This window comes from Coffea eugenioides, chromosome 3, assembly GCF_003713205.1.
Source record: "Coffea eugenioides isolate CCC68of chromosome 3, Ceug_1.0, whole genome shotgun sequence".
Classification (NCBI taxonomy): Eukaryota; Viridiplantae; Streptophyta; class Magnoliopsida; order Gentianales; family Rubiaceae; genus Coffea; species Coffea eugenioides.
The window spans coordinates 17,782,647-17,801,782 of NC_040037.1; the positions used below are offsets into that span (position 1 = coordinate 17,782,647).

At 42.6% G+C, this 19,136-nt stretch overlaps 1 non-coding gene across 1 annotated transcript; it reads right to left on the reverse strand.

The window, feature by feature from the left end:
• Positions 1–1,570: 1,570 nt before the first annotated feature.
• Positions 1,571–1,677, reverse strand: LOC113767209. The gene has a single exon (XR_003467928.1). It is a non-coding gene; the product is annotated as a small nucleolar RNA R71 (small nucleolar RNA).
• Positions 1,678–19,136: the final 17,459 nt, after the last annotated feature.

Genomic DNA, 19,136 nt, shown 5'->3' on the forward strand with positions numbered 1-19,136 from the left:
TATTGGTATTCGTATATTCCTTGATTTCTATGCTTATGGTTATTCAATTAATTGAGGCCCTAGGCCATTAAATCCGTAATTGTTTAATTGTTCTGAAATAGTGACAACTGGCACGATTAGATTCGTGTCTGGGGGATACGCGGGCTAATCTGAAATAACCCTGGTAGTGTGTTATTTGGTTAGAATAGGGCTCCTCTAATACGTAAGGCAATTGGGGAATTAAATTCTACGGGCGTACCTAGAATTATTTCCTAATTAGAGCAGTGATTAACGGGCGTACCTTGATCACCGACACAGTAAGGAGGGGTTGACTGCCATCGCTTGCGTGGTAGTTATAACCTATTTATTGGTAAATGATTGGAATTGCCTTTGCATCGATGATCAATTAGGTGAACCATTGCTGAAGTTATTTCTTGGCTAGATCTTTAATTAATATTACCTTGATTTTGGTGAATTGTCATTTGATTTTTAGTTGCCTACTTTATTTTATTTTTAATTGTTTCCTTGCTTTAATTGAGTTAGGCCTTTAATTATTGTTATTCTAAGTTCAGTGAATTGTGGTTTAATTTCTAGTTAGTTATTTATTTTTATTTTCTTATTTGAATTTATTTAGTTGTTGTCGTTCCTACAAAATCACCCCCCTGTGTTACTTTGGATTTCTTAAGAAACAAATATACCCAATCCCTGTGGATACGACCCTACTTGCCCTGTCTACAAATTCATAATTATTTGTGAAAAGAAATAACCATTCCATTCGGGTATATCGGATCAAGCAAACTCTTCGGGAACAGGGTGAATCAAGTAACCCATTGCACACCTAGAGTCCCTGCTCCAGTACTTGGAATTGGATTTTGGTCATTTTAACTGACAATTAGGCTTAATTTTATTATTGCACAGGTTTCGACACCCTGTCAATTTTTGGCGCCGTTGCCGGGGACTGGCGTTATTATTTGTTTCTTCTTAAATTCATTTTTGTTCTAATTTTCTGGTATTTTTCTAGTGTATGCCTCGGTCTTCTCGTACAGGTGAATTAATTTTCGACCCCGAGGTAGAGAAGACTGCGCGTAGGACAAGAAAAGAGACCAGACAGCTCAAAGAGGAGCACTCCAGTACTACATCTCAGAGACCTGAGTCAGAAGTTGAACCAACAGATTCATTTGGTGACACTTCGAGTGACTCGGAGCAAGAAGAAATCCCCATGGCTAATGCACGAACATTAAGGGAGTTGGCTGCTCCTGATTTAAATCAGCAGCCTTTATGCATTACTTTCCCGAGTTTGAGTGAAAACACTTCATTTCAATTGAAATCGGGTCTAATTCACCTCTTATCCTCTTTTCATGGTTTACCAGGTGAAGAGCCGTATAAGCATCTGCAGGAGTTTGATGTCGTGTGCAATAGTATGAAACCCCCGAAAATTACAGAAAAACAGATAAAAATGAGGGCATTCCCCTTTTCCTTGAAGGATTCTGCAAAGGACTGGCTGTACTACCTGTCACCAGGTAGCATCACCACGTGGGACCAATTGAAAAAAAAATTTTTGGATAAATATTTTCCTGCATCCAGGGCTGCAAGTCTAAGGAAAGAAATTTGTGGGATCAAACAGCATCCAGGAGAGTCGCTCTATGAGTATTGGGAACGGTTCAAGAACTTGTTGCACAAGTGTCCCCAGCACCAGATAAGTGAACAGTTGCTCATTCAGTATTTTTATGAGGGGCTCCTTTTTAGAGACAGGAGCATCATTGATGCTGCAAGTGGAGGGGCACTGGTGAACAAAACCCCTCAGGAAGCACAGGAGTTAATAGAGGGGATGACAGAGAATTCACAACAATTCGGTACAAGAGAGGATGTCCCAATACGTAAGGTGAATGAGGTAGAGACACCCTCTATGCAGCAGCAGCTAACTGAGTTGACCGCGTTTGTTAGGCAACTGGCTGTGGGAAATGCATCACAAGCCAGGATATGTGGGATTTGCACTGGTATGGGTCACTCTGCAGACATGTGCCCAATGATTCAGGAAGAAACTGCAGAACAGGTGAACATGGCTGGTCACGCGCCCGCGCCAAGAAGACCATATGACCCGTACTCGAATACGTACAATCCCGGCTGGAAGGACCACCCGAATCTCAGTTATGGAAGGAATAGGCAACCCAACTATGCACCAAACAGGCAGTCTAACTTCGTGCCAAATAAGCAACCAGGGTACCAGCAGCAATACCAACCCCGACCACCTCCGCCCCCAAGTTCTGGTTCGCCTTTGGAGGAGATGATGAAACAAATGATGGCAACCATTATGCAAAATCAGCAAAGGACGGACTCCGAAATGCAGGACATAAGGAATTAGATAAGTCAAATGGCCACCACAATCAACCGTTTGGATTCCCAGAACCAAGGGAAGCTGCCATCTCAACCTGAGTTGAACCCGAAGAATGTGAGCGCCATGACCCTACGGAGCGGAAAGGAAATTCAGGGGTCTGAACCTGTGATCCCTAAGGATAAAAATGAGGAAAAGATCGAAAATGAGCTTGAGAGGGAGGACAGCAATGGTGCAGACCCAAAGGTACTTCCAGACCCTGTAATTACAGTTAAAACTAACCCGCCTCCTTTTTCTAGCAGGTTGGAAAAATCAAAGAAGCAGGATAAGGAGAAGGAGATTTTGGAGATTTTTCACAAGGTTGAGATAAATATCCCCTGTTAGACGCGATCAAACAAGTACCAAAATATGCCAAATTCCTAAGGAAATTGTGTGTCAACCGAAGGAGGTTGAGGAGAGATGAGAGGGTCATTGTTGGGGAGAATGTGTCAGCGGTCCTGCAGAGAAAGCTTCCACCCAAGTGCGGGGACCCATGTATGTTTACTATCCCCTGTAGGATAGGCAACACTGTGATCAGAAGGGCCATGTTGGATCTGGGAGCATCAATTAATGTCATGCCTAAATCTATATATGCTTCTCTAAAGTTAGGTCCATTAAAAGAAACTGGAATAATCATTCAATTAGCTGACCGAACTAATGCATATCCTGATGGGTTGGTTGAAGATGTGTTGGTGAAAGTTAATGATTTGGTGTTTCCAGCTGATTTTTATGTATTTGATATGGATGATGATCACTCCCTCGATCCCTCATCTTTATTTTTGGGTAGACCCTTTATGAGCACAGCACAAACAAAAATTGATGTTAATAAGGGTACCTTGTCCATGGAATTTGATGGGGAAATTGTGCATTTTAATATCTTTGATACTATGAAATATCCCTCAAACTCCAACTTTAGCTCAGTTTTCTCTGTGAGTGCTATTGACCCTGCGGTGCAGGAAGTATTTGAAACTGTTGGCAGGGATGAGTTGGAGGTAGTTTTGACCAAGCACCTCGAGTTGGAGACAACTCTTGAGGTGGAGTGGAGTGAAGATTTAAAATGCACGATAGGAGCACTACACTCATTGCCAGCCTCCACAAAAAGATACAAAGTTTCACCTATATTCATTCCCGAACCTCACCAGAGGGTATTGCCATCAGTGGTGCAGGCGCCTGTTTTGGAGTTGAAGCCCTTACCATAGCACCTGAAGTATGCATATCTGGGTGACAATGAGACACTCCCGGTGATTATCTCATCGGCACTGTCAAAAACCCAGGAGGAGAAACTGATCCGGGTCCTTAGAGAGCATAAAGAGGCGATAAGTTAGACAATCGCAGACATTAAGGGGATCAGTCCGGCCATCTGTATGCACCGGATTAGACTGGAAGAGAATGCTAAACCTGTTCGACAGGCTCAAAGGAGGCTCAACCCATTAATGCTGGAAGTTGTAAAGAAAGAAATTTTAAAATTGCTAGATGTGGGGATCATTTTTGCAATATCAGATAGCCCTTGGGTGAGTCCGGTCCAGGTAGTCCCAAAGAAGGTAGGAGTGACGGTAGAGGCCAACCAAACGGGTGAACTCGTGCCAGTGCGCAAACCCACTGGATGGAGGCAGTGTATTGACTACCGTAGGCTAAACGCCGTCACTAAAAAGGACCATTTCCCTCTCCCTTTCATTGACCAAATGGTTGAACGATTGGCTTGTAGAGCTTATTATTGCTTTTTGGATGGATTTTCAGGTTATTTTCAGATAGCAATTGCACCAGAGGATCAAGAGAAGATAACCTTCACGTGCCCGTTCGGGACCTTTGCCTATAGACGGATGCCATTCGGGTTGTGCAATGCACCTGCAACATTCCAGAGGTGTATGGTAAGTATTTTTTCTGAATATGTGGAGAAAATAATTAAAGTTTTCATGGATGATTTCAGTGTGTATGGTGATAGTTTTGATACATGTCTAGATAATCTGAAATTGATCCTGATAAGGTGTATAGAGACTAATCTTGTGCTCGATTGGAAAAAATATCATTTTATGGTTGACCACGGGATAGTTTTAGGTCATGTTGTGTCGTCTAAGGGTATTGAAGTTGACAGGGCGAAAATAGATATTATATCTGCTTTGCCTTACCTCACGAGTGTGCGGGAGGTACGCTCTTTCCTTGGACATGCAGGTTTCTATCGGAGGTTCATCAAGGATTTTTAAAAAATTGGGGCCCCGTTGTTCCAACTCTTACAAAAAGAGGTGACCTTCGAATTCGATGACAAATGTGAGAAAGCCTTCGACAAGTTGAAAGAGTTGTTGACCTTACCCCCAATCATCCAGCCTCCTGACTGGAGTCTACCATTTGAGATCATGTGTGATGCCAGTGATCATGCTGTAGGGGCTGTGTTGGGACAAAGAATGGGAAAGGCAGCCCACGTCATCTACTATGCGTCCCGAGCATTGAATGGAGTTCAGTTGAATTACTCCACCACTGAGAAGGAGCTTCTTGCAGTTATTTTTGCTTTAGAAAAATTCAGGTCATATTTGCTAGGTGCTAAAGTAATTGTATTTTCTGATCATGCAGCATTAAGGTACCTAATGACCAAGAAGGATGCCAAACCGAGGCTCATCAGGTGGATATTGCTACTACAGGAATTTGACTTAGAGATAAGGGATAAAAAAGGCTCAGAGAATCTAGTGGCAGACCATTTGAGTCGCATACCAGCTAGGGAGGAGAGCGAGCAGTTGAAAGATGCATTCCCTGAAGAGTATTTATTTTCCTTAAATTCTCAATTGCCTTGGTATGCCGATTTAGTCAATTATCTAGTAACGGGTAATTTTCCTGCAGGTTGGCCAAAATCAAAGAGGGATAAATTGAAGAGCGATGCCAAGTATTTTATTTGGGATGACTCGTAGCTGTGGAAGAGATGTGCAGATCAAGTAATGAGGCAATGTGTAAGTGAAGTGGAATTTCAATCGATTTTAGCTTTTTGTCATACTTTTGCATGTGGAGGTCATTTTGGACCTAAGAGAACTGCTCATAAGGTTTTAGAAAGTGGATTTTATTGGCTTTCATTGTTTAAGGATGCCTATGTGTTCTGTAAGTCATGTGATCGCTGTCAAAAGGTAGGTAATATAGCCCGTAGAGATCATATGCCCCAGGTCCCGTTGATTTTTGTTGAAATTTTTTATGTCTGGGGTATAGATTTCATGGGGTCTTTTCCTACTTCATTTGGTTATATATATATTTTGCTGGCAGTTGATTATGTGTCTAAATGGGTGGAGGCTAAGGCCACTCGAACTAATGACTCGAAAGTAGTTGCAGATTTTATCAGGTCTAATATTTTTGTGCGATTTGGAATGCCAAGAGCTATCGTCAGTGATAGGGGAACGCACTTCTGCAACAAAACCATAGCTGCGTTGTTTCGCAGGTATGGTGTACTCCACAGGATCTCAACGTCATACCACCCTCAGACCAATGGTCAAGCGGAGGTATTGAACCGGGAGATTAAGTCCATCTTGGAGAAAATGGTACTCCCCGACAGGAAAGATTGGAGTCAACGGTTGGATGACGCACTCTGGGCCTATTGCACGGCGTACAAGACTCCTATAGGGATGTCGCCGTACAGATTGGTATTTGGGAAGTTGTGCCATCTTCCAGTGGAATTCGAGCACAAGGCTTTTTGGGCGATTAAGCAGTGTAACATGAACTTGGAAGAGGTCGGTGCCCAACGAAAGTTGGATTTGCAAGAGTTGGAGGAGATCCGAAACGAAGCGTATGAAAACGCTGTAATTTATAAGGAGAGAAGCCGGGCATTTCATGATCAGCAAATTTCTAGAAAAACCTTTGAAGTTGGTCAGAAGGTCCTCTTGTACCAATCCAGGCTCAAGCTATTTCCAGGTAAGCTACGTTCCCGTTGGATTGGACCTTTCCTTGTTACTCATGTTTTTCCCTATGGTGCAGTTGAAATCCGAAGTGCGAATCAGACGACAAATTTGTAGTGAATGGACATCGTCTCAAACATTATTATGAGGTTTTTAAAGTGGAGAAGTGGAGACGATGAGTCTAGAAGCACCATCGTGTCCTAATCAGTGACACTTTACTATGTCTAGCCAAAGACATTAAAGAAAGACGCTTATTGGGAGGCAACCCAATTGGTTCTTTTAATTAGTTGATTGATTTCGTGTGATAGTTTAAATATGTTTTCCTTGAACTTGATTGGTTTTGGGTTTGAAATTTTCATTTTTGGTGAGTTGTAGGTGTCTATCTGACTCGACGTGCCCGCGTCATGACGTATAGGCAGCTCACGGTCAGAGAGCTCTCTTGCCCTCATGTCGAGCCCACGTCACGTTCGCGGGAAAGGTGAGGATTCAAAAAAAAAAAAAAAAAAAAAAATTTCTTATCATCGTTGCTTTAGTCTCTCAATCAAAAAAAAAATAATAATAATAATAAAATAAAAATTTTCTTTCATTTTCCTTCTTTTTCTTTCTTTCTTCTTCTTCTTTCTTCTTTCTTCCTCCCCTGCTCCCTCTCTGTTGCCCGAATCCCTTTTGGCCGCCGCTTCAAATCGCACGCCGCCACCTAGCGTACGCCGTCGACCCATTGCGCACCGCCGCGAGCTGCCCACTCTAGCTAGCTTTCACCTCTCTCCTCTTCGCAGCAACCCCAGTAGCCGCCGCGGTCAGCCGCCGCCTCTCACTTCCTCTGCCAGCCCACTTCGCCATCTGCAGCTTCGTGCGCCGCCGCTGCCGGCCGCAGCAAGCTCCTCGCACGCGACGCCGCTGCTCTCTCCATCGCCAGCCGCGGCCCATCCTCTGTGCACGCCGCCATTCCCGCCATCCTCTGTGCCGCCGCCGCTGCCTCCCACAGCCACGGACGCACGCTAACCGCTGCCCGTTGCTCTGTCCAGCAGCCCCTTGCGCGCAACCCAGCCCCAATCGCGCGCTCCGCCTCTCACTACACCCTCTTAGCTGTGCAACTCTGCCGCGGCTCTGTCCGCCACCTGGAGTAGTCCCAGTGGAGGTATTTCACACTTGCTCCCCAATTTCTCAGTGTTAATCGGTGCTATTTGGGTCCCTGCATATTTGAGTTATTTCCACCAGTGGTACTGGTTGGCCTGCTTTCACTTGGAATTGTTGCTTATTTTGGGTTCATTCTACTCTATTGGTTGATTGATTGGAATCTGAAAGCTTGAGATTAAGTTGTTCTTGCCCGATTGCGGCGCTATTATTACTTATATTGTTTACTGCTTGGACTCTTGCTACGGGGCAGTGCTGGGGCCATTTGTTCAAACCTTTGGGGTGAAATTGTTTCATTTTTTGGTGGGTTGGAATTTCGCAATTGTCTGTGATAATTGGAAGCAATCTCGGCCGGGGTGGTAATTGTTGAACTTTTGGTTAAGTTAATTCGGCAGTTACATTCCTTGTGGCATTAAAAGTGGTTGCTGTGTTCAATTTCTGAGTTGGAGGGGCTCTATTTGTGTTTTTGCTCTACTTCATTGTGCCAGTTGCTGCCCAATTAACTCACTGTTTGGCACTGGGTATTCATATTTGTTGGTGGGTGCGTACATATTCAGTGACTACTGCTTTGCTATTGCCCTGCCTGTGCTACTTGCCTTGTGTGCTAGAAATTCTATATTTGGGTTCTTGTTGGTTTGTGTTTATTGCTCTACGAAATGGTGAGACCAAAGTCCTCCTCTAGGTCTAGGGCCTCTCAGTCTCAACCTCCTCCACAAGCCTCCATTCCTGTGAATACACCTTCCAACCTACCCTCTTCTTCTAGTGTTCGAACCCGCTTGGGTAGGGGTAGGGGTGCTCAGGTGGATACTCCAGCTCACTTTGGAGGGCACCTAACCTTCACTAGACCCGCCGATCAGTAGAGATATGCTAAGGTCTGTGAGCGGCGTATTATACCTTGCAAAACTTGGGAAAAATTAACCGTGATGGGCCTAGGCATACGAGAGGAGGTCGAGCAGATATTTACAGCCATCGGGTGGCGCCCGTATCTCGATATCTTATGCCCCGCCTTTGTCGAGCTGACTCGGGAGTTTTATTCTACCTTTGAGTTTGAGTTGCCCACGAGGTTCACCGTTGAGACGCCCAATGTCATCCGCTTCCGTCTGATGGGTCGGGAATTTAATTTTTCAATTACCCAATTTAATCTGGCATTTGGGTTCATTACTCGAGAGTATGCTGAGACTAGGGAGTATGGTGAGAGTGCATGTGATTACATAGAGCCTTTTCTCTCCCGCTACCGCGCTGTGTGGGAAGACATGTCTACCGATCGGCACCGCTACGACCCTTCTAGGTCTAGGAGCTCCTTTCTTAAGGACCCTAGCGCCTGATACGTCCATCGATTCTTAGCCTACAGCTACCCCGGTCGGAAGGACAGCTCCGGCATTCTCTCTCGACCCGAGTTTTTCTTCATCTGGAGTATGAAGAATAACATCAAGGTCAACTTGGGATGTTGGTTGGCGGCGCAGTTCAAGACCGTCTTAGCCAAAAAGAACAAGCCCCTGATCCTTGGGTCCTATATCACCCACTTGGCAACACAGTTGGGGGTTCTTAACCTGGAGGACCACGACCTACATTTGGCGTGCGAGATGGAGCTCTTGGACGTAGATTGCTTGGAGAAGATGGGAGTCGTCGAGCGCCTGCCCTATGGTTCCTACCAGTTCCCCTCCGGGACCAGTTCGAGCTCCAGGGGTGCACCCTTCGACCCGCGCAGGGCCCTCTTCATTTCATGAGTCAGCCGAGGACACCGCTGGGCCATCATCTTCTGCGCCACCTCCACCATATGGGACAATTGAATGGCAACAACTCCGGGAGCGGGTTCAGAATTTGGAGGCTCGAATGCTCAACGTCGACCTCAATGTAGCTGGCATAGCGCAGAATTTGGCGCAATTTCTGCATCATACGGGCTTTCCTCCTCCAGCTCCGCCTCGCCCACCTCTTTGACCGGATTTCAGGAAAGTGTTGCTGTCCTCTCACCCACTTTTGTTGGTTATTTGTCACATTGAGGACAATGTGTCCTATAGGTGTGGGGGGGTCTAATGGGGTGCTAGTATTTTCTAGTTTTTAGTAGTTTTTTGTTTTATTTCTAGTTGCTTATTTTCTTTCTTTCTTTCTTCTTCGTGCTTATCTCTCATGTGAAAAAAAAAACAATGATATTGGTTTATTGCCTCTAATGCTACTTTTGCCAAGTTTTTTTTAAAAATAAATGTGTATCGAGTTAATGTGGTTGGTCCAAGATATCTCCTTGGTGAATATTGGACTGCTTGACTCTCTTGATTTCTTTGTTAACTTTTCTAGGCATAGGGAATGACTGTTGGTGTTTTAATGTGAACTGGTCCAATATTGACTCCAGTTCTCCAGGTTTGGCAATAATGAGGCGAGCTGCTCCTATGCTTGGTTGTTAGTGTTGTTATTTTACATTTTTGCGTTGTTTGTGTAGACACCAAATTTTGAATAATTTTATGTAGCATCTATTTCATGATTTTCATTTTAGATTGCTTGCGTTCGTTGTTTACTTTTAGTTTTAATTTTTAGTTTTAGCTTTTAAGTTTAAGGTTAGCGTAGAGTTTTTAGATAAAAGAAAAGGAAAACATCAAAAATATGTTGTAGTCATTTTGTTTTTATTCAATGTTTTTTTGAAAAGAAAAATTCAAAAAATAGGTTTTAGTTGGATTGGAAAAATGAAAAAAAAGAAAAAGGAAAAAGGAAAATTTGTTCACAAAAATATGTTTATTTCTTTAAATTCAATCTTTGGGCACTTTAGTTATTTTTATTAAGTTATTTTGAGGAAAAAGAAAATGAATGAAAATGAAAAAAAAATGTGAAAAGATGGAAAAATGGCCATTTTTGTTGTTTTTAGTTGTTTAGTTTTTAAATTATTTTCATTATTATTACTATTATTATTACCTGGTTTTTTGTCAATTTATATTTTATTTTATCATTTCTGTAATCTTCAAGTTGTTTTCTTAAAAAAAAAAAAAAAAAAAAAAAAAAAAAAATTGTGTGTGGCGCGGCATGCACGCTGCAATTTTTTGCAGCGTGCAAAGGACAGCCAGACTTGCTCTTTGGAAGGCTGGATGTGAGAGGCAAGGCCGAGCCTTCATCCTCGCCATTCAAGGGAGGGTTTAGGAGATTTGGAGGCGGATATAAAAGGGAAAGCAAAAGCAGTAGCCGCAAGGGGGAGCTCGGTGAGAGGAAAGAAAAAACAGCAAGAGGGAAAAGAGGGGAGTTCACGGCTAAGAAAAACTGGAGAGGCTCCGGAAGATAAAAAACACAACAAAAGAAAAGAAAGGGCAAGGTGGCGGCTGAAGCAAACAGATATAGAAAGAAAGAGATTGGCGGCGTGGGTTCTGGAAGAAGGGAAAAGGAAAGCAGAGAGAAAGGGCCGAGAGTGAGGAAGAGCTTGGGGAAGGAACCGTGATAAGCAAGGAGGGAGAAAAGCCAAGGGTCTTTGGAAGAAACAAGGGAAAGATCGCAAAAGAAAGAGGGCAATCTGCTGCTACTCACTGAGGATCAAGAGAACAAGGAGACGAAGTCACCTCACCCCGGTCCATCATAACTTGCAGACGAAACCGATAGAGAGAGCTGTAAGCTATCCTGTTCCTTCTCTTTTTCTTTTTTGGTTAAGCATAGATTTCTGAAGTTCTAGAAGCACATCTTCCATACATTGATTCTTTGTTTCTTCTAACAAATATTTGAAACTGCAAAGACCATCCAGTGGCCATGATATGTAATCTGATGAACTAAAGGTTGCATCTTTGGCCTTTGTTTGTGTGTGCTAGTTCGGTCCGAGAATTTTTAGGATTGCAAATTACAAGACTTGAGTTTGATTGTTGGTTTGGGTTGGAAATTTAATACTTGTTCGAATTTTATATGAAAACTCTGAACCCCAGAACCTGTACGTTTAACAGTCGGGAAAGGGTAAAGGAATCACGAGTTTTGGAGTTGTTTTCTTTCATTTCGCTGCCTTTTGCGTTCTCACAATGGCGTAATATGTACTTTCCGTATAAGACTGCTGAGTTTTGAAGCATTTGGGGTTGGGAATTTGTAGAAGTTGCTTTGGTTGCTTAAGTTTTAAACCACTAGGAAGGTTACATGAACCCAGAAAATTGCAGAAAATCTTGAAAGGGCATGTTCCGTTCCTGCTTTGAAATGTTTTTTTGTTTGTTCGGAAGTCAAAAAGTTTTTCTGGTGTTGTTGCTGAAGCTTTTAGTTTGTTTAAAGCCTGTGATTTGTGATTCAATTATGCATTTCTATCCTAATTTTTTGCTCGCCATCCCTGCTGCATTTTTTCCATTTAATTGCATCATGAGACTGCTGATGGTTGTAATGTTTCCTGATGCATATAAGGGCCCGTGTCCATTGATGCATTGTTGTTTCATTTCTTTTGCTGATTGAGCAACTCAGTTTTTTAGCTTTGATTGATAGCTTTTGCTCGTTTGGAATGGTTTTTCTTGTGGTTTCTGAAGGGAAACCCAAGTTGCCGAGTATGTTCCAGATTTCTGCACTTTTTCTCTCTCTGAACTTTGTGTTTGATGTAAGAGTTTTAAGGTTAAAGCTGGGAAAAACATTTGATGATCTTGCTTCTTTGATCTAAGTTTTGGTTGGTTAAGTCATTAGTTGAGTTGGTTTGGCAAACAATAAGCCTTGTGCATTTTTCTGGTATGAAATACATATGGTTTGAAGCTGCAAAAGTTGCGGCAGAAATTGCAGAAGCTGTTTGTTTTCTTTTGTCATATGAGCTTGCATGAAAGTATTCCTAGAATCCTATTGTTGTTGAGTTGGGGCCATGCTTGATTGGAGAAAGATTAGGATGCTGCATGCATTTTGTCTACTGAAATTTGTTTGAAGTTGCGGAAGTTTGCACAGCAGCAATGGCCAAGAGAAATGGTTTCTGTTTGTTTTGGCCGAAAAGCTATGATTTGCATGCATGCAAACGTTTTCAAAAATTGCACTTTGGTCCCCTGAGTCTCCTTAATGCTACTAGGACCCAACTAACTGAATAATGTCCTCAATTGGGTCCTTCGTAGTTTTAATTTTTGCAATTTCATTGCTCGCTTTGCTTCAATTAACTACCATGCTTAGTTTAAATTGCACTTAAGTTATGACTTTAGGGACTTTATGACTAAGTGAGCCTTGTTTTGCCCATTTCTTTTAATTTTTCTTAAATAAAGTGATGCCTTGACCTTTTTATTATTTTGGAGGGTAATTGAATAATTTCACTTCATTGGGGCGTCAATTCGAGGGAGGTACACTCTATCCCTCATTTGCACTTCATTTGACCCTACGTGCTCCTACGTGTTATGTGAATATGCATGTCTACTTCGCTTTCCTTACCTCCCTGCGTGCATTTACTTGCTTTTTACTTTTATTTAAGTTTTTATGGGGTATGTGTACACCTCTTGGCTTGTAATAGATAGTGCTCGGAGAGCATCTGGTCCATTCACCCTTTCCCTTTTATGCTTTTATGGGGTATGTGTACACCTCTTGGCTTGTAATAGATAGCGCTCGGAGAGCATCTGGTCCATTTCCCCTTCCCCTTGGTTGCTTGTTTTTGTTGCTACATGTTTAATTGCTTTAGTAGGCTCTTGCATCTAGTCGAGCATGCTAAGTGCTACGTGCTACGTGTTTACGAGCGTTTTGGCATGTCTACTTGCTTTCATAACCATGAATGAATGGAATGGATGAATGTACGTCACCACACTAGTCCAATGCTAGTTGTGGCTCATTAGGCCATCCCTTTTTGTTAGTGCATATTTGCATGTTCACTACATGTCATGCATTTTTCTTAGTTTTATCATTTGGCATGCTCCTCGAGCCCCTTTTCCCTCGTTTTAGGATTTTTTGCATCTCATGCTAGTTAGGGTACATTTGCGTGAGAGTCCCCTTCCGATAAGGGAAACGAGCGAGTGTGGCTACTCGATAGCCTTAGCACGCTAGTTTCGCCTTCTAATCAAAGGGAAAATCAAGTCACGATTTAGGTCTCCCCGTACCCAATTTGCATGAATTCCCTAGGCTCATGCATTCTCAATCCACTCTATCATTACACTTTCACTTTCGTCTCATTTGCACACATGCACCTTTTTATCACCTTCACTTGCACACGAACACTTTTTTTACCTTCACTTGCACACGAACACTTTTTATCTTCGCTTGCACACGAACACTTTTATCTTCACTCGCACACGAGTACTTTCATCTACATTTGCACACCTTCACTCTTATCTTATTACTTTTATCATTTTTTCACTTCACATAAACTCACACCTTCACATGGCATGCATTCCACTCATTTTTCACGTCATTTAGGTTTAGGTGTGACCTCTCCAAAAGGATCATTATTGGGCTTCACAATTAATGTGATTGGCACCACTCAACCTTTGAAGAGAAATTTCCCCCAATCCCCCTAGGTCTAGGGTTTTGCATTCATATAGACATATCCAATATGCGATACATACCATGGGTAGAAAAATTAGGAAAAATTGGTTTAAGTCACGCAACTAGCCTTGGTTAGGTCGAAGGGGTGCCTTGGATTTTTATCCTTGCCTTCCCCTTTGTCAAACGTGACCCCCGAACCTTTTTCTTTGGCTTACGTGGACTAGGAGTCGTTTTAAAAAGGGTTTTACTACTTTGTCTTTAAAAAACACTTTTTTGGGTGACTTGGTACACCCCAAATCTATACCAAGTGGCGACTCCGTTCTCATATTTAAAAAACCCTTTTTAAAATTTCATTTGGCCAAATCGTCGCTTTCCAAAGTCCCATGGCCTTTTTACTTTTCATTTTGCACACGTTCACACCACACTTCACACACACATCACTCTCACTCATTTTATCAAAAAGTGGGGCGCGACAGTTGGCGACTCCACTGGGGATTTCCTAAGTGGGTCCAAGCACTTTGACTTAACCATTTGTTTCCTTTTTCTACCCTTTTTATGCATAGCATTTGGATATTAGGATTGCATTTTTCATTTTTAGGACCTTTTGTCTTATGTACGTAATCAAACCAATCCCTCGACTCACGAATGTATGTTTGAATGAATGTTTACTTGTTGTCTCGCGCTTGCATTGCATTTGGGTGGGGGGACATATCCTAGAGCCTCGCGTTGGTTCTTGATCCCTCCCCTCCAAACGAGCACTAGCATACGTGCATACGCTTTAATTTTTCACCCTCCTTTATTTTTCTTTTAGTGGCTTGTCACGCCACTCCACCCTATTAGGATTTTAGGCGACTCACTTGGACGTGTGACCGCGACACGACGTGTGCGTAGCACGATCCGAGGGGTCACTCAATCTTCCGCTTTAAGCTTTGGGTTGATAGCCTTTAGCTTTTAGTCGAAGATTGAGGATTTTTGATAGATTCACTCAGACATGTGGCCGTGACACGACGTGTGCGTAGCAATGTCTGGGGAATCGCTCGAGCCACCGACAAAGAACCTTGGGATTGATGACCCTTGGTTTCCAAGTCTGAAGGCTCGGAGACCTAAAACCTATCGAGTCTAGATGCATTAGTGAGCCAATACCTCATGCATCCATGATAGCTTGCCTAGGGTAGAGTCGGCCTTATCCTGAGCTAGGGACACTATTCACGAGGGGAGGGATCCAACCCCTTTCTCCCTTTTATTGCTTTATTTCTTTGTGTTGATTTCGTTGCTACAATGTGTTATGTGTATTTGTCTTGGCTGAACTAACTTTTCTTGATTTTGTGTCCCCATTGCATTCACAAACCCTAGCAAATAAGAGGTCTGGCATGACCTTCTTTTAGAACCTACCCTCGTAAATAGGTTATTGCACGTTTAAAGATTTTGGTATATTGCATTCATAGATTAATAATGCCATGCCATTTTTAAGCCTACCTTGGCATATAAAAGGTCCTTTTAGGTCATGATTTCATTTCAAATTGCATGTTTTACTGCTTTAATAAATGGCATCATGCATAAACCATAGAAAGGGAATGCCACATAGGGAATCCCGTGTTTAGGAATAAGCCACCTTGTGTCTCGGATACTTAATCCAGTGAGACTTGCACGTTTACATTTTTGTACCATCCAAAAGGGTAGTGCACAAGGTAAGGTAGGATCCGATCATTTTCGTAGAGTGATCTTTGGAATATGAGCATCTAATAATCACTTTTTGGCCATTTTATCAAAAATTGGTAAAAATCCCTTGCGTGAAGGACATTAATTTGAAGAAATTCACAAATGATTCATCCTATTGAGACGATAAATAAATTGAGGCCAAAATTTGATTTTTAGAAGCTCATAGACTAATGCATCTCAATAATTTTGAAATCACCAACGGCCGGACAATTCAACCAATTCATTTTGCCAATTCATTCAATAAATCGTCAATTCATTTGACCATTTTACCCTTTTAGGGTCATCCGATCGATTTTGAATAAATCGTCAATTCATTTGACCAATTTACCCTTTTTAGGGTCATCCGGTCGATTTTGAATAAATCGTCAATTCATTTGACCGATTTACCCTTTTTAGGGTCATTCGGCCGATTTTTGAATAAATCACTAATTCAATTTCATTCATTTGGCCAATTTACCCATTTTTAGGGCAACCGAGCCGATTTTGAATAAATCAAGTTTCGTTCAATCTATTTGATCAATTTACCCTTTTTAGGGTGATCTGATTAATTTTGGATAAATTAAATTTCATTCAATTCATTTGACCTGTTTCCCTTTTTAGGGTAATCCGGTCGATTTTTAATAAATTGTCAATTTCATTTGACCAATTAGGATTTCAATGTCGAATTTCAAAATGGAAAACCTAGTCGATTTTGAGAAAAGCATCCATTGCATCCAGCCATTTGATCAGTTGGAGTTTTGACCCGTGCTTCACTAAGAAAAGTTGTCAAAACGATTTCCAATCTCTTCGATAGGAAGTTCGTCAAGGTCAAACCCGTGCGTTTTTGCAAGTTTTTGTATCGATCAAAAGTGATCAATCTCTTCTCATTCCAATGGGCCAAATTTTTCAAATTATTTTCACTCCATAAGCTGATTGGATCCATCAGGTATTGTATAGTGTCTGCTCTGGAGGATTGCATTTTCATGCTAGGCCTACCCTTGGCATAAAAGGGTTCCCCCATAGGACATGCATCCGATTTTTCTGGATATCTACTAACTCTTGCCTTTTTCTTTTCCTTTTCTTTATTTTCGTTGGAATAATTGAGCGAGAGTTGAATCTAAAGGCAATCTTTCAAAATTTTCAGGCAATATTTAAACATCGCTTCTCGTCGAAGCCCCATCATAACGCGATCCCGTGATCAAGCCCGGAGAAATCGTGTAAACATGAGTTCGCAACCGGAACTGTCGGATAAGTCTGCTACTACAGCCCAACCTGAGACTGCAAGTTTGGGGGCCCAACTGACCGAGATGCTTACGAAGTTTGGTGAAATGGCAACTGAAATGGCCGCCCGAAAGAAATTAATCGATGAGCTTATCAGTAGTGGAGTTCAACCTGAGCCTGAACCCGTCAGTCAGCCGGAGCCAGAATCGTTTGGCATAGCCACGACCCAAACCACTTTTGCTCCACCTTTCATTATTCCACCCGAAGGAACTTTCACCCATCCTACCATACATTTGCCATACACTTACCCTCCTCATCCTTCATTTTTTCTTACTCACACGCGAGGTCCACCACCCCAAATCACTTCAAATATACCACCTGAGCCACATACCTTTTATCACCCTGTTGCTGAGCCATTCCTACCAGACCATATTGTTCAAGCCAAGGCAGAAATGGGGGAATCTTCTGCTCCCGTTGATATAAAGCTGCTCAAACGCCTCGATCGTTTTGATGAATTTATGAGAAGGAGTCAGGGGTTAAACAAGCAAGGAGTCTTGGATTACGATGAGCTTTGCCTCTTTCCAAATGTGCAATTGCCTGAGGGGTTCAAAACCCCTAAGTTTTACAAGTACGATGGAACTGGCAATCCCAAAACGCACCTCCGCCTGTTTGCCAACAAATTGGGAAGGCCCATAGACGACGAGAATTTGCCTTTACGGCTGTTCCCGGAAAGTCTGGAGGGGGATGCACTCGACTGGTATTCCAAGCTGAAACCCGAAGAAGCAAAGACCTGGCTGGACTTGTCCAACGCTTTTGTAAAGCAGTACGAGTATAATTGCGAGTTGGCTCCAACACGAACCACGTTGGAAGGGACAAAGAGGAAGCCATCTGAGGACCACAAAACCTATGCTAAGAGATGGAGGACAATAGCTGCAAAAGTTGAGCCATCGATGACTGAAGACGAAATCATACGGACTTTCATTAAAGCACATGATCCCCCGTATTTTGAAGAAATTTTCCGCATGACTGGATGCTCGTTCGCCGCCATTGTTAATAAACTTGAGGAGTACGATGACTTCGTAAAAGCTGGGAAGATTGTTAATGTCTCTGCCCTCAAATCCCAGTTGGATGCTTTGCAAGGACCGGGGACTAGTGAGAAGAACCCGCAATTTAAAAAGAAAGAGGGGGAAATTGCCTTTACCTGGAATCAAAACCCTGTCCCAAGACCCAGACCCCGACAAAACCCTACCAACTCAAACCCTTACCCCTACTATTCAAATCCTCATCCTGTTTACCACACCAATATCACTCATCCTCGACCTCGCTCAAATTATGCCAACCCGCCTACAACCCCTTTCCAAATATCTCAACCAAGCTTTCAACAAGCTCGTCCTCGGCCTCCTTACCACCAAAGATTTCCCCCACCAAATAGACCCACCTACAACTATCCCCGACCCACTGAAACCTACAATCAAAGCCGTACCCGAACCTTCACCAACTTAGGCAGGCCTTTGAACCAAATGTATGAGCAATTGAAGGTTGCCAACAAAATAGGCGTGATTCCCCCTCCAACTTACCTTCACGGCATGCCTGCTGGGTACAATCCACATGCTGTTTGTGCCTATCATTCGGGAGTACCTGGCCACTCAACCGCCGATTGCAGGGCACTTAAGCACAAAGTCCAAGACATGATCGAGGTAGGAGAAATAGTGCTAAGGAAAAGAGGTGAACAAGGGCCGATCAGAAGTACGGATCCTTTTCCTGAACACCAGGACACCTTCGAGGCATCCACCTCCAACGACGAAATTTGAAAATCCTGAAGGAGCTTTGCACAATTTGGATGGCCGAGTTTCTTCCCTCTTGAAGGGAATTTTGATAAGTCTAGGGGTTGTCGTTTGCTAAAATTCATGAAAACTTTTTCTTGCATATGTGCATAGCTTAATGAAAGCGTCTTTTGCAATTGAGTTTGTTTTGTTTCCGCTTTGATTTGGAGTTGCATGAAGTGTATAATTTGTTTGATTTGATTATTGTCTTGATTCTTTTAAATTCTTTTAAGATGGCCAAAGGTGAAATTATTTGACCCTCTGAATATCACTGTTCTGGAATTCGATGAAGCCGCACATTGAAAAGCCTTCATTGAAAAATCCCTGCATTAAAACTCCTGTCCTTAAAAAGCCTTCAGTGAAAAATCCCTTCATATAAAACTTGCTTCATTGAAATCCCTCCATTCAAAATCCATTCCTTGGAAAAACCTTCATGGAAAAGGCCAAAATCCCTTCATTAAAAATCCCTTCATTGATAAAAATTCCTCCCCTGCCAAGCTCAAAGCTGATTGGTTAGAGTAGGGTTACCAATTCTAATTAATGAAAAACAGCTGAATGTCATAAAGCATGACCTATGTCCGCCACCGGTCCTTTAGAGAAGGAGGGCAAAGAGTTAAAGTGAGTTTTGCCAATGCAAGATTAAGCCAAAGGCGAATTCACTCCAAGTTGGCC